The sequence below is a fragment of the Poecilia reticulata genome, chromosome 22 (genome assembly GCF_904066995.2).
Source record: "Poecilia reticulata chromosome 22, P_reticulata-male-v2, whole genome shotgun sequence".
NCBI lineage: Eukaryota > Metazoa > Chordata > Actinopteri > Cyprinodontiformes > Poeciliidae > Poecilia > Poecilia reticulata.
This window is the reverse complement of record NC_088851.1, coordinates 20,078,510-20,094,288: the sequence shown is the minus strand read 5'-3', so window position 1 is coordinate 20,094,288 and position 15,779 is coordinate 20,078,510.

The window sequence follows — 15,779 nt, the reverse complement described above, 5'->3', positions numbered from 1 at the left end:
GCATTTCGGCAGAACAACCCAAGAAGAGGGATGTTGCACTGTATGTTCCAACTGTGAACCGATGGCTAGACTTCACTTCAAAAAAATCCCAATTCTTTTCTACACATGCTGCTGTATGTAAGGCTACAAATGTCCTCCAAACCACGAATAAAAAAAAAATAAAAATCTGTGCGTCTCCAGATGGTTCTTGTTGAAACAGCATTCTTTAAAGGCCAAACACAAAACCAAAAAGTTGTAGATTAAATTTTTGGAAAACTTGATGTCATGGTTTGGTGATGCAAAAAGAAATGTTTTCTTTTGCCCCGCAGCAGGTTGCTCTGTGATTCTGACCTCAAGCATCCAGACAGTTCTGGGTGTATGCTCTTTGCATGTTGACATGGACTCGCCAGAAACCCTCCCAAAAAATGTCTGGCTTCCTCCAATAGCATCAAACATGTACCTTCACTGCTGGGATGACCCGAAGAGCACCATCATTCCTTCTGAAAAGTTTACAGTGAATCCCCTGGTATTGGCAGGGGTCAGGGACCTCAACCACTTGTGAAGAGCTCAAATCTGCCAATACTCTAGTCTAGATTTCCTCACAAAACACCTATAGCTGCATGTTTTACTAGTCTAAACACCAAATATACCTTAATATGAATTAATATGTTTAGCAGAAGATATTTGGACTCTGCCGCAGAAGCTAATATCTGCAGTCTTCCTTATTTCTGTTCTTAGGGATATAGCCAATCATCAACATGTAAAAAGAACAGTGCTCCTGTATTGACTGTTTGGGTTTTGGAAACACCAAACAATGCTATATCAAACACCATTGTGTCTAGCTATTTCAGTTTCCTTAGCTGCATTTTCTTTTTAATATTTTAGATATGCTCCATTGCTTGAATTTTTTTTAATAGATGGAAATAACACCATCTTATATCTAAGATGGAGCATCTTTAAGATCAATCAAAAGGAGGTATTGAAGTTCAGTTTAGTTATACTTACAATTAGGTATTTTAAACTGCTGCCTGGGTAGTAAAATCAGCATTATCAATTCATCTTTTTCATCTTCCTAGGCATGCATTAGTCAGTATGCAACTGCCAAGATTTGCACAACAGTTTCTCCTCCAAGTTGAAGCACTAAACATTTTTGTCAATGTAATTTTATTGTCTTCTTTTAAGAGAAAATATCTTTTAAGCGATAAGTCCATTTTTCTTCTTTGCTACCAACAATTGCCAAATTTACTACTAACAGAAGTCTCATCAAATATTTTCATTCAGACATATCAGATTTATCTGCAGCATTTAATTTTTAATCCTCGGGGTTGCATTAGAAATCCCCGGAAACCTTTGAGAATCAGGATCCAACATAAGCTGTGAGTCTAGGGAAAGGATTACAGTTGTTAAAGTTTGTGCTGTAGGTCAAACAAAGGCTATGTCACTGCAAATTCAACCATGCACACTCTGATTCAAGGACTCACAGCACCAATTAAGTACAAAGTGTTCCCATAAAATGGAGGAAGTGACAGAAACGTCGGCTTAGTCATATTGGCCAGGCGGAAATGCTCAGAACCCCTCTGATCTAGTCTCTGATCAACTTAGCACTTTAGGTCAGCGCTGCTGAGACAAAGTAAAGAGACAAGAAGTTGACAGTTTAACTACCCCAAGCTGTAAACCCATTTTATGGCTACTTTCATAAGGCTCTGGCTACCCTGTCACTCCTTATCCTTTTAGCAGTCAACGAGCCACAGCTTGACCATGACCTCTGATCTTGCTCACATTTGCAGTACTTGGACTTTTTGGTCCAGCTGGAGTCCAGGAAGTTGAAAACTGGGTCTTTGAAGCTTGCTGTAATTAACACTTAATTTCACATTTATTCTCTCCTTTTTTTCTTTTTTTTTTTTTGCCAGCAAATCACACACGTAATTAGTTCTTTGGCAGCACTAAACAAATGCAGCATGACCTTACTTTGGCAAAAGAATTTGGTTTCATGTGACAACTTTTGTGACAAAAGTCCTATATTTACGTGAGCATGCAACTGTGAATTTATGGACCTAGCTGCAATGGTGTTATTGCTCACAGAGGTGACTAATGAGCACAAGGTGAGAAGTGAAACTTGTCATTAGAGTGAATAATAAGAGGAACAAGCTGAGAGGGTCAAGTCTGGTGTGAAAGAAAACGGGGGTGGTGATTGAAACTGCCATGGAAAACTTGAGATATAGGGTTGTGATTAGACTGAAAGGAGAGACATTTAGGCCCACCTATCATCTAACACCTTGATTGCATGTCTGTCACCTCCCTGTCAGACTGACTGCTTCATCAACCGTCTTTGTCTGCTGTGATTCTCCATTTGGTCCAGGGCTGTTCTCTGGGGACCAAAGAAGACAGGACGAGAGTAGTTGGTAAAAAAAAATGTGCCAAACCACTATGAGGTTTTACTAACTGCATCTGCTTTAGCAAGTCTCAAAATTCTGAAAGGTTTTTATTTTGACAAGTTTGATCAAATGAAACTAATACTGATTTAAGAGTGTTTCGTTTCAAAAGGATAGAAAGAGATTATGCTATAGGAAAATAATGCAAGTTGAAAAATTCTTCTAATTGAGCCTTTAGCTCTTAGATCTCATATATAATGGATGTGTTGTTGTAATTCTACAGAACTGAAACTGAAATATTGGAGAAATGACCCAATGAGAAGTTTGACTCGATTCTACTTTGTTCTCAATTTGTGCAATATGCATGGTTTCAATCTGGGCATTCTGTTAAGTTTAATCAGACGGAGTTGGGGAAGAATTTGTTTCTTTGGCAGCTAAAGGTGCCTCAGGAATGGTGTGGTATGGATCGGTTGTAGAGGCCACTTTTACACGTGTAACACACAAAATAGAGTGCTGAACCAGAAATATGTGTGAGGCAAGAATTCAAACAACATTTAAAACCAACTATCAACTGCACCACTGAGCAGGCACAGTAAATGTCAAAAATCCAATATTTTATATTGAATTTCTTATTCAACTAACCCATACCAGCTCATTTGAAATAAATACATTTAAAAACTAGACAGTCTTTTGAATATCTCTGTGAAATTGACAGTTATATGAGATCTGGCTCCTTCCAAAGAACCATAAATTCCCATTCGAACCCAAGTTTCTCAAAAGGAACTTGTTGCAGACATTTCACTAAGCACTCAAGCAGTAGTAGTTTTAAATTTACTAAAACAGCTGTCAAAGAGCAGGCCTACCGACACATAGCAAAATAAAAATCAAAAAACATTTTGGAGTGAATTATGCCTTTAAAATGTAGATTAAAACCCCATTCTGAATTGTGTCAAAAAGTTAATTACTTCCAAATCGCTTCTTATTTTAATGTCTTCAATAAAAGGCCTCACAAATGGTTAAAGGGTTATAGGGTCCCTCATCAAAATGACAGAATAATTACAGCCAAGGCTATTTGGCAGAAATAAAAAGAGTAAGAGGGAACAAGGAGGCAACAGAGGGGACACTGAAGTGTCTAAAAATGACAAAAAATGCACTTTTTAAACATTTAAAGAAGACATTTTAAATTATTTTTAAATGCTGTGAGCTTCTGCCATTTGATTCCTTTTTTAAGCTGGGTGTTTGTAGGACTGAAACACCCCACGCTATTCCCCCAGCCAGGAGGTAGGGCTCTCCCGGTGACCTCGGTGTGCTCAGTCGGACTAAACAATGATGCTGGGTCACCTCCTCGTGGCCCAAGACAGATGGCTGGCCCATCTCTGAAGTCCCGACCACAGCCAAGGTCATCTCCCTGGCGCATAGAGCACCAGCACCCCAACACCTCCCTGAACACCTTCATCTTTATTCCTGCAACATCTAGCATGCACATACACACGCACACACACGCACACACACACACGCACACACACAACCCCCAATGTTTAAGAGGAAAAAATAAACAATTGAGATTCTGCTCATGTGTCTCACAGCTGAAAAACACCACAGATGCAAACCCCATCAGTTTAGAGGAAGATTACCTAGAAGACATTTTTTTCATTTTATGCTCCTCTGACTTTCGCACCATTTTGCATGTTTTCCAACGATAATAAAAACTGTTGAACAAAGACTTAAATTGCAATGGATGCCTCCCCAGCAATACTGCAAATCAATTGGCACCTGTGTCGTTGCAGGAAATGCTTCACAGCACACTACTGAAGAGGAGGAATGGTATTGACGAGAAGCTGTGATCCATGAGACAGACTAGCTGTCACCGTCACAGGAGTACCTCCCTTACCCATTCAATACAGCAAACCATCAGATCAATGTCCACAGCCACAGAACACCCCCCAGCAAAACTAATTATCTGAGCAGTTTTTACTGCCAAGTCCCCTCCACGCTTTGTTTATGCAGGCTGCAATTAGGGAGGCAGTCAATAAGTGGAGGCACCGGTGAACAATGGCAGGAGGTTGAGCCTTAAGAAAGCTGCCATGCCATACATGCTGGGAGCATATATGAATTGTGCGACCACACACAATTTCTCATAACACCAGGATAAGAGATGAACTACTCCTGAGAGTTTCTCACAAATCACTTTTGAGCAAAGTTCTCAGTTCCGTGGCATCAGCTTCTCTGGAACGGCAACACCAGTGGGTCTTTATACCACTTCAGCACGCACAATTAAGCTGCTGTGAATATTTATGACAGGTTTAAAAGATGTCTTTCTCAGTCCCCCAGGTGTCACAAAGTGGCTGTAATCAGGATTCAGAAGAGGCTCTGGCTTTCAATCGATAGCCGGTGAGTCACCTGAGAGCTGTAAAATCCAGAGTTCTTCTCTGCCTCTAAAGCCTGGATTAGGCTGCAGAAACATGTTACTGCAGCAGATCTTAACATTAATTCTACCATTAACTCGGAAAGCACACTGATCAGGCATAACATTATGGCCACCTTTATAATAGTGTGTTAGTTCCTCTGACTCTTCGAAGGCATAGACTCCTTTGGACTGCTGAAGGTATGACTATGTGCAGGTAGGGCCTCTGTGGATCAGACTTGCTTTGATTATGATTTGGGCAATTTGAAGCTCAAGTTAAAATTATCTCTGGGCTCCATTTCTGTAAAATTTCTTGAAGCTACAGTCATCTGAGAATGATCTACATGCTTTTCTCACTGCATAAGTAGGTAAATAACATCCACATGGACAGCTGGATAATAGGGTTCCCAGCCGCATCACACACCGTCAACATAACATACATTTTACAAACATTAACAAGTACAAAATTCCATATCCTTCTAAAAAATAAAGATTTAATCTGAGCTGCAAGTTAAAAACTGAGTGTATGAAACTAATTGATTCAGTATATCATCAATAACTCGGAGATAAATTGGTCAATTGAAACTCTGTAATGATTCCAGCTGGAGAGTAGAAGAAAAAATAACTTAATTAACTTAATCATAGCTGTTTGGAAACACAAAAGGAAGGAGTTTTTGACTGGTTAGCTAAATAAACTTGATCAAGTATTTCAAGCAATGCTGTAATTTAATTTATTTATTTATTTTTACACCAGCAAGCTAACATTTATTATCATAGAAAGCACAGAATTTAACTTACAGCCTTCAGAAAAATGGGAATGAAGACTTGCTCACCATTCCATTATTCACCACCAGAATTGCAGACTACCTATTTTCAGAGTTTGGGTAACATTTAAAAAAGATTGCGTCATGGTCCTGTTAACGCCGAGTGTCCTCACTCAGGGTAAAAGACCTTCATGTTAGAAGTGGAGCAATCAGCTTTTAATTGTCCTCTAGAGACGTTCTGAGCCTGATCCAGTTTGCAAGGAGCTTCAGACCTTTACCATGCAAACGATGTGTGGCAATATCCTTAATTAAATTAAAACCTTAATTTTCCTCAGCTGACAGTTGATTTCCTGGTGGTGTAATTAAACAGGTTTAGAGAGGGTACTGGTGTGGTCATTGGGACATTAGAGCACTGATCCCTGAACATCACTGAGCATTTAGTATATCAATTTAAATCTATTGTTGCCTCCAAAAGATTTAAAGTCACAGAGGAGCTAGGTGGCCATTTCATTAGGTTTGCCTTCCTAGTACTGATTTTACTTGAGAACTTTATTCTTCGTGGCATACATTCAACAAGGTTTCTGAAACATCCCTCATTTTGGTCCATATTGACATGACAACAACACAGTCACATCTAGGTGCTGCACATCTATGGCTCAAATCTTCTCTCGTACCACATCTGAAAGATTTGGTATATCATTCAGATGTGATACCAAATGTATGCTTTCACGTGGCATTTTCATCCACAAAACTGCCTCTCAATGGACACTGTCATTTTCTTGCCCTTCTCTGTAAACCAACGAGAGATTTCTGAGATACTCTGATCAACCCGCCTTACTCCAACAACCCCGACAATGACCAGTCATTTAAATTATTTTTCTCTCCCATTTTTATGCACATTTTGAACTTCTGCAAGTCGTCGTTAACACATGGAAATGCTCAGGGACGCTGTAATGTGATTGGCTAACTCATTACATGTGTACTAATTGATACGGTTGGCGAGTTTATATATAATGAACACACACTTCATGTCCTAATATCAATAAAACAGTATATTTTCTGGAAGATAATCTATGATAATTATAGATGACTTATGGATGTTTATCTAGTGACCTTTTCCTACCAGTTCATAACTTAAATGTGTTACGCCATTTTGGAGTGCTGCAGCATTGGGCTGCATCATTGATGAGGAAGATTGATAGGCTGTGTCTGTGATGGCATTTGTGGATGCACATTGGTGCAAGGTGCTGACAGGCTCACTGTTTTTACATTACTCATGCAAATGTGCTATGAATATGGGCAAATACGGGAAACATCTACCATAATACATAATCCCAAATCTAAAATGTCTAGAGAACAAAGTGGCCTCAGACTAGTTCCACTTACACCTCTGCTTACAACGGTTAATGAAAACCTTATAAACAACATGGTGGTTACCCCTATAGATGCCAAACCAAAGCATCTATATGGGCATCTTGTTTTCGATTTGGTCAAGATGTCAAAGATGTAAAGCTTTTCAATTTGGATTCCAAAATGCCTTGGAGAAACCAAAGTTGCATGAAAGGATTTTATTTGTCACATTTTTTGCATTTTAATTGATGAGTTTTTATTTTCTTTACCAGACCAGCTTTTACTGTTGCTGTTGGATCTTCTTTCTAACAGAGTCCAGTGGGGGGCAGAAGGGGTTTGCACATGTACATATTCAAGTTCAGGCTCACCAGAAGGCTGTGTCCTGCTCACATTCTTTTTTTAAATGTACACATAGCTGCAGAATGTCTGAAGGTAGCTTTTATGTTGCACCATGTCCTGATGACACAGTCCTCCTGTCCCCTGTGAAGGGTTCAGAATCAGGTCACAGTGAGATCTTACCTGTCTTTGCTAAGTGGTGTAATCTTAAAGTGACACCACTTTAAGATAGAGACAGACTTTCGGAAGCAAGCAGCATTCACAATGAGAAGGCTGACATTGTGGACTCCTATTAGTGTCTCCTTGGCGCTGTATTCGATTGTCAAGTTAAATTTTGATGTAAACACGTAAGGGCTGAACTCATATTATGTTGCTATCTTTAATTGAAAGTATTTTAACATTTTCCTTTATGTATTGGTTTAATGGGATGTCAGTAAATAACAAAATCAACCTAAATATTATGAGTGTTTGCTCCAACATTGTGGGATTTCACCAAAGAGGCTTCAGCACGCTTTGGAAGAAACAGGTGTCTGAAAAAGCAGAGAATGACTTTAGTCAGTTAATGCAAGTCAGAGGTAAACATATGGACAGGTGGACTAAGAGTGAATGGTACACTGATAATAAAATATCTGGCTCTGATGAGCTCCTTTACATTTAGATAAACATAACATAGTGTGCTTTCATTTCAAGAGCTCCCACTGCTGTTGGTGACATTGAATGAGAGGGAAAAGTTAGTTCATAGCAGCATGACTTCTGCATCATGTATTATTCTCGGCAACAACCTGTCTCGTGTCGAAGAGAAAGCTGCCACCTTCCCCTTTCGTTGCCTCCACATTGTTTTTCAAACACCGATAACACTCAAAAAATTTCAGACACAAAGCTTTAAGTGGGAGCAGTAGGCTGCATGACAGTCAAAGCTAAAATTAATTCCCCCCACCCCCTTTACTTTCTATAATTGTTTCCTTTCATGCGCAGTAAGTAAACAGTGCATGGCTAGCTAACCAAATTCCACTGCCCTACAGGTATGCAAACAATTACAAAAGCCTGTGTTTGGTATTATTCCCTGCAGCTGCCCTGATGAAGGCAGCAGAGTGGTGGTGCCTTTTAATCAGCTCCAATGTAGGGAGCTTCCATGTGTGACCAAAACCCCGCCAGACAATCTAAAATCCGTCAAGGCAAATAAGTGTTAGTTCCTTAATTTTAACAAACATTTTTGCTCTGCTTCTTTCCCTGTACCAGTGTGTTGCATTGAACTCAAATATATCATTTCAAAGCACATGAATCTTAAATTCTTGTTTTTAAGATTCTTGTTTTTAAGGGTAAAATCGCTCCCCCATATTTTATTAGTACATTTGAGACCAGAAAAGTAATGGCAGCTTTGTTTTTGAATTATCTACCACTAGAATATATGTATATATTGATTGCTTAAAAGAACAATTGTTTTTGCCGTTGGTATGACGGCATGTTCTTAAGAATGGGTGTGTCAAAAAAAAAACTAACTTCTGTGTGCTTCTAGGGGATGAGTCGGTGATGAAGAGTAGATGATGATGATTGGCAAACAAGTGGTCGGGGTGCACAGACCAGTCGACCAAATGAACCAAGACATCATGGTCTGACTAACCAAACCTTAACCATCTCAAATATTCCATTGAACAGTTTATGGTAGCTGTGATAATCTCCAATTTCAGCCAGATATTTAATAGCTTACAATTTTCTTTTGAGTTTCAGAGAAACAGCTGACCATGTTTATGTATTCTTAACTAACAATTATATTGGTCTAATCAATAATTATTTATTGACCGATTCATTTAGAAAATAGATATTGTTCAATTTGAGACAGAAATGTTAATCTGAGATTTAATATATAATTACAAAATAATCCTCATTCCATAAATGCAATTTAGACCTCTGACAGGATTTACTTTTCAGACAGAATGATAAAAGTAATACGCTTCATTTAAAAAGACTAATCTGATTTTTAAGCATTAAGATGTCTCCCATGCAGTGAATGATATATCATTCACTGCAATATTTCAAGCTTTTATTGTTTTTAATATGTTTTTCAAAAGGCTTTGGTATAATGTGTCTGAGGAGCAAAACAAAGACTTGTATCTTAAGGAGGAAGCGTCATCCTCCCTTGTCTCAAAGGAAGACAGGCTTTGTTCTGAACACTGTTGTGAGGATCTTTGACAACATCAAAGAACTGCACTGCATTTCTTCAACTGGTGTGCTAATGAGAAACGACCGTCCTGCACAAGTATGATTATAGCAGCTTCATTAAGGGGCGAAGTAATATTTTGCATCTAGCTCTGTGTCTGCCGCCGATGGGAGCTCCTCTACACAGACCTCACATTCACTGAGGATCAGTCAGGATGAGTGACTCTTAAAACACTTGTGATCCATTTTGATCTTTTAGAGCTACAATTAGAGGTGCTTTCTGTAATAAAACGACCTGTCAAGCAGGTTAAAAGCGGTTGACATGCCCTGTGAAAATCTGTATTGCACTAAAACTGACAAAGTTTTCAGCTCTGGAGAAATACTCAGTTGTGTGCGCAGCCGAGCTGTTTATTATTGCTTTGAGAGCTTGAGAGCAATTCACTCGAAACAGAGACGGAGCAGGAAAAGCTGAAATGAGTGGGGTTAACACTACATGTCACACAACATAAACCCGAGAAATCACCAGAAGCCTAAAGAGAGCAAGAACAATGCAGAGAAATGAGATCTTGACCCTGGGTTTAATTCCATTTCTAAGACACCAGAATTTTTTTTTTTTTTTCCAGCAGCCATGCATCACTGCAGCTAGCCTCTGTATTTACAGCCTAGTCACCTCACACTGATATTAAAATGGATTATTCTGTAAAATTGCTCCTTGTAATTTACTAGGTTTACGCTTATATTAACTGTGTTGCCTTTTAGTATTAGTGAAAGTGTCGGATTATGTCAAGACAACTAAAACCAGAATTCATGAAGCAGTGGGATCAGCTGCATTGTTCTCGCACCATTTGCTTTATTTCTGCAACAAAATCACAAAACAATTTACTTAAAATACCCATATGAGGAATCCCGCCCATAAAGTCTCACAGGTTAGTTGAGAACCAGCTTTTGCATCCGGTCACAGTTGTTCTCATTTTACCCACAAACAGCAAGCGAAGAAGTTAGGTAAAAATATTTTACAGTTTGATTAATATTTGATTAAACTTGCTTGGGAAGGTTATTTTTGGTGCAAATTTTCTGAAATGGGAGAACCTGCAACCTCAGGTGTGCAAACATTTACTAGTTGCAAATAGCAATATGCATCTGCGCTACAAGTGTGCTCTACTTAAATATGAATAAAAATAACTAACGTGTAATGCTAAGGCTAATGAAGAGTGGGTTGAAAAGAACAACAAGAATATCTGGAGTTGCTAACAAAGTTATATTTGGGTTACCAAATATAACAAGCAGACAGTAACAGTGCAATTTTAAAAAACATTTTCTCCACATTTATGGGTCTATTTAAGGATTAGTACCTTAAATTAATCAGGAAATAAATCATAGCAGTGGTTTAACTTACTGTGACATTTCAAAACATTTGTAGTAGCTTGACTGGTGATCAAATTATTTATGTTAGTGTTAAATATGCAAAACGGCGATGCTGGAGTGTTTTTACCTAACGAAGCCAATTTGATCCTGCCAGTGAAACACAATACAGACAGACAATGATAAGATGGGAGTATAAAGATGACTCAACTAACAATAATTTCAGAATGAATAGGGATCACCTAATCACATCAGAACCCATTCTACCCGCTTACTTAGGTTCCAGCTGTCTGCAGAAAATCACCTGAAGCTGATTGTATTATTCAAGCCTCCTTTAACGTCATCGTCTTCACCCTCATACGTTCTCCTATAATTATTTCAGATGCAATGGTTCCCCCCCATTACAATTAGCTATATTTATGGAAATTTCTCTTGAAAAGGGCAGGAAACCCCTCTTGCTCAGGGAGATAATGGTCTTGATTATTTGGGATCTCTTAAAGATGCAAAGGCCACAGCCTCCAGTTTGCTTGAGGCCAGTCTCACCTACAAGTGGAAATAATTTCCACTCTAAATCCTTAATTATCCTTATTTTATACACAACAGAATATAATGACGAGAGATACTTAACAAGTATATGCTAATCATATCGTACTTGATAGAGCAATTGTTTATCATTTCAATGTAAAACCAAAACGATGTTTATTTGGATTGTATTTCACCATTAAAGTAAGTTGATATATTTCTAAAGAAGACATATTTTTGTTGTCTTTATATAAAGAAATGCTACATATTATACAGAAAGCAGGAGAAAAACACACAGGCGTGTGTAAGAGATGTGCAACAGCAGCAAAAAAAGCTTCTAGTCTGACACCAAAGCCAACTGGTCTAATATGATCTGCTATTCTCTCAATACCACGTGTAGGCACAAGGGCGCTGGCCTCAGAGGGCATCTATAATTCATCAGAAGTTTTCATGAATTAACAATGACATAATACACCCATATACAGTATGTATTACATGGAAAAAAAACAGGATATACACAATTATCGCTAATATACTCATTCCTGTTGATTAGAATCAAAATGGGAAAATATGCTGTGTGCAACAAAGGCTTCTAAAATTAGCATTTAATTTGTTCAAAATGATTTTAAACAGAAAACATGTCATTTTTCCTTAGGAAGCAATTGTCATATTTCTCATTTTATTTCCTAAAAGCACAAAACAGTTCCAGTCCGTGAAGATGATTATTTTTAAGACTGAAATTATGTTCCCCTCATTGTTTTTGATAGAACTAATCTCCTAAAAAAATTAAACCACAATATAACGACAGTCCATTCTCATGATGAGAATGCAATAGATTGCAGTATAGCTACAAGGCCAAAAGTCATTTCATTTGTGAAAATGAATACCAATTTTGGATTTGTTGGCAAGACACAGCATCCCAGTCTTTCATTTCTGTATGTTTCTGTTTTGGTCACGCCATATATAGGCCTACTGCGTCCTGGAAAACTATTGTGCACCCCTTTAACATTTTGTCATGATAACATTTCAAGGTATTTTTGGGGATTTTGTCTTTTGTGAAAGACAAATACAGTCATATGAAAAAGTTTGAACACCCCTATTAATCTTAATCATTTTTATTTCTAAATATTTGGGTGTTTGCAACAGCTATTTCAGTTGTATACAACTAATAACTTATGGACACAGTAATATTTCAATATTGAAATTAGGTTTATTGGACTAAAAAAAAAGTGCAGTACGCATTAACACAAAATTTGACAGGTGCAAAAGTATGGGCACCTCAACAGAAAAGTGAAATTAATATTTAGTAGATCCTCCTTTTGAAAAAATAACAGCCTCTAGTCGCTTCCTGTAGCTTTTAATGAGTTCCTGGATCCTGGATGAAGGTATTTTTGACCATTCCTCTTTACAAAACAATTCCAGTTCAGTTAAGTTTGCCGAGCATGGACAGCCCGCTTCAAATCATCCCAGAGATGTTCAATGACATTCAGGTCTGGGGACTGGATGGCCATTCCAGAACATCGTAATTGTTCCTCTGCGTGAATGCCTGAGTAGATCTGGAGAGGTGCTTTGGATCATTGTCTTGCTGAAATATCCATCCCCGGCTTAACTTCAACTTTGTAACTGATTCTTGAACATTATTCTCAAGAACCTGTCGATATTGAGTGGAATCCATGCGACCTTCAACTTTAACAAGATTCCCAGTGCCGGCATTGGCCACACAGCCCCAAAGCATGATGGAACCTCCACCAAATTTCCCAGTGGGTAGCAAGTGTTTTTCTTCGAATGCTGTGTTTTGTTGCCGCCATACATAGCAGCTTTTTTTATGACCAAACTCAATCTTTGTTTCATCAGTCCACAAGACCTTATTCCAAAATGAAGCTGGCTTGTCCAAATGTGCTTTTGCATACCTCAAGCAGCTCTGTTTGTGGCATGCTTGCAGAAACGGCTTCTTTCGCATCACTCTCCCATACAGCTTCTCCTTGTGCAAAGTGCGCTGAATTGTTGAACGATGGACAGTGACACCATCTGCAGCAAGATGATGCTGCAGGTCTTTGGAGGTGGTCTGTGGGATGACCTTGACAGTTCTAACCATTCTTCTTCTCTGCCTCTCTGATATTTTTCTTGGCCTGCCACTTCTGGGCTTAACAAGAACTGTCCCAGTGGTCTTGCATTTCCTTCCTATATTCCTCACAGTGGAAACTGACAGGTTAAATCTTTGAGACAACTTTCTGTATCCTTCCCCTAAACAACTATGTAGAACAATCTTTGTTTTCAGATAATTTGAGCGCTGTTTTGAGGTGCCCATGACGCCACTCTTCAGAGGAGATTCAAATAGGAGAACAACTTGGATTTGGCCACATTAAATACCTTTTCTCATGATTGGCTACACCTGGCTATGAAGTTCAAAGCTTAATGAGGTTACCAAACCAATTTTGTGCTTCTGTAAGTCGGTGAAAAGTAGTTAAGAGTATTCAAATCAATAAAATGATAAGGGTACCCAAATTTTTGCACCTGTCAAATTTTGTTTTGATGCATATTGCATATTTTCTGTTAGTACAATAAACCTCATTTCAATACTGAAATATTACTGTGTCCATCAGTTATTAGATTTATCAAACTGAAATAGCTGTTGCATACACCCAAATATCTAGAAATAAAAAGACTAATAGGGGTCCCCAAACTTTTTCATATGACTGTATAAATAGGTGCATAATTATCAAGTAGAGGGAAAAGTATGAAAATCTGAAGTGTGACAACAATTTGCACTCAGCCTCCTTTACAACGACACTCCAGTACAACTTACTGAGTTTAATTTCATCACTTCCTTCCTTCCAGTTAAGGTGTCCAGATCTCAAAGTTTTCATAAATGTTTACCCATTCAGAAATGTGGATGGATGCATCAGTGTGAATTTGCTCTGGATGGTGAGCATGATTATGAAGAAGTCTATTAATTTATCTTTCAGCTAAATGTCTTATGTGTAATTGAAAAGTCAAACGACAGAGTCGTGAAATCTCCATTTGTAGGTGGCAGTATCATGGTTTGGGAATGGTAGGATGCTGGAAAGAAACTTGTTAGCAACTCAAACAGGTTTACAAAGGCTCAAAGTCCAGAAATAAATAAAATTAGGAATTTAATTAGATTCCTAATTAAAGTCTAATTAGATTCTATGAATGATAAAATAATTTATTTTCCTTCCACTTCACAGTAATATACTCTCTGTACCAAGGTCTTTGTTGCTTTTCACTTATGCACAAAGTTACAAAACGGAACACGCCCATCTTTTTCATATTCATATTCACTTGTGCTTCCAGGTTCTAAAAATAATCTGATCTTAACATTCATTAACATAAAAAGGACCCCACAAAGGTGCCCATCTGTCTCTGTACTTGTGAGGGCAGATGCCCCTCACCCTATGGTCCAGCTCTCACCCTCAGAGCCTCCCTCCTCTGAAGAAGGTCCTTTAATTAAAACATTTCAGTATCCTTCAAATTTCCCATACAAACTCTCTCTTCCTGTGAAATGAGCCAGTCGAGTTGAAGGTAGTGCAGAAAACCTGCTGGGACTAAGACGGGATAAGAGTTGACATTATACAAGCACTTCACAGCAGGATGGAGTGAGAGATCTGAGATAAGACTTAAAGTCCAGCTGGCCCTCACCTTAATGCCAAAGAAAACAGTTCACCACTGCCAAACAGGAAGTGTTTCATAAAGAATTAATCAGGAATAACATATTTTTTTAGCAAATCTATTCAAAAGAAGGAAAACAATATGCAATTGTCATCTGTGGTAAAATTGGATTCTTGTTACCAAATTTGGAAATAAAGATAGTGATAAAAGTACTCTCCTTTCTCCGTTCATTGTTGTACCAAATCTTCTGTTGTCTTTTTGCATTTCTTAAATTTTGTCATGGTGAATAGATAGCCCCCACGATAAAGGTAGAAATTCTGGGTTCATAAAATGGCGTTTTCATCAGCTTTTATGATGTTTTTAGAGATAATAGATCAGACGTGGCTATTGTCTCTCTCAGACTAGCAATTAGATCCCTCCTTCTGGACGAGGATGTTGCAAGAATGAAAAGAACTCTGAAAATTTAGACATAATTTTGAGCCTTGAGGTCAAGCAGACACTGGCGTAATCTGTGGGGAAAATTGTGTGATGAAATCCAAACATGAGTGCATGTTACCCACAGTGATATCCTCCTGTGGAATCAAATTAGCATGTTGCTGAGGCTCGCCAGTTAAAAAGCAGAAAGCGAAGATGAAGAAGTACATGATCAAAGATGTTGGCTCCTGACACACCAGTGCAGATTGTTCATGCCAAAACACACACACACCTGCAAATCAACATTCATTGTTTCCATTTCTAATAAAGATACACATCATATTGTCAAATGTGAAACAAGCAAATTGTGGGTAGAGTTGGTTTTGGATATTGCATTTTAAGACGAATGAGATGTACTTGGACTATAAATAGTCATTGCTTTGTAAACATGACAGAAACGAAATGCATATATCTCAGTTAGGATTGTGC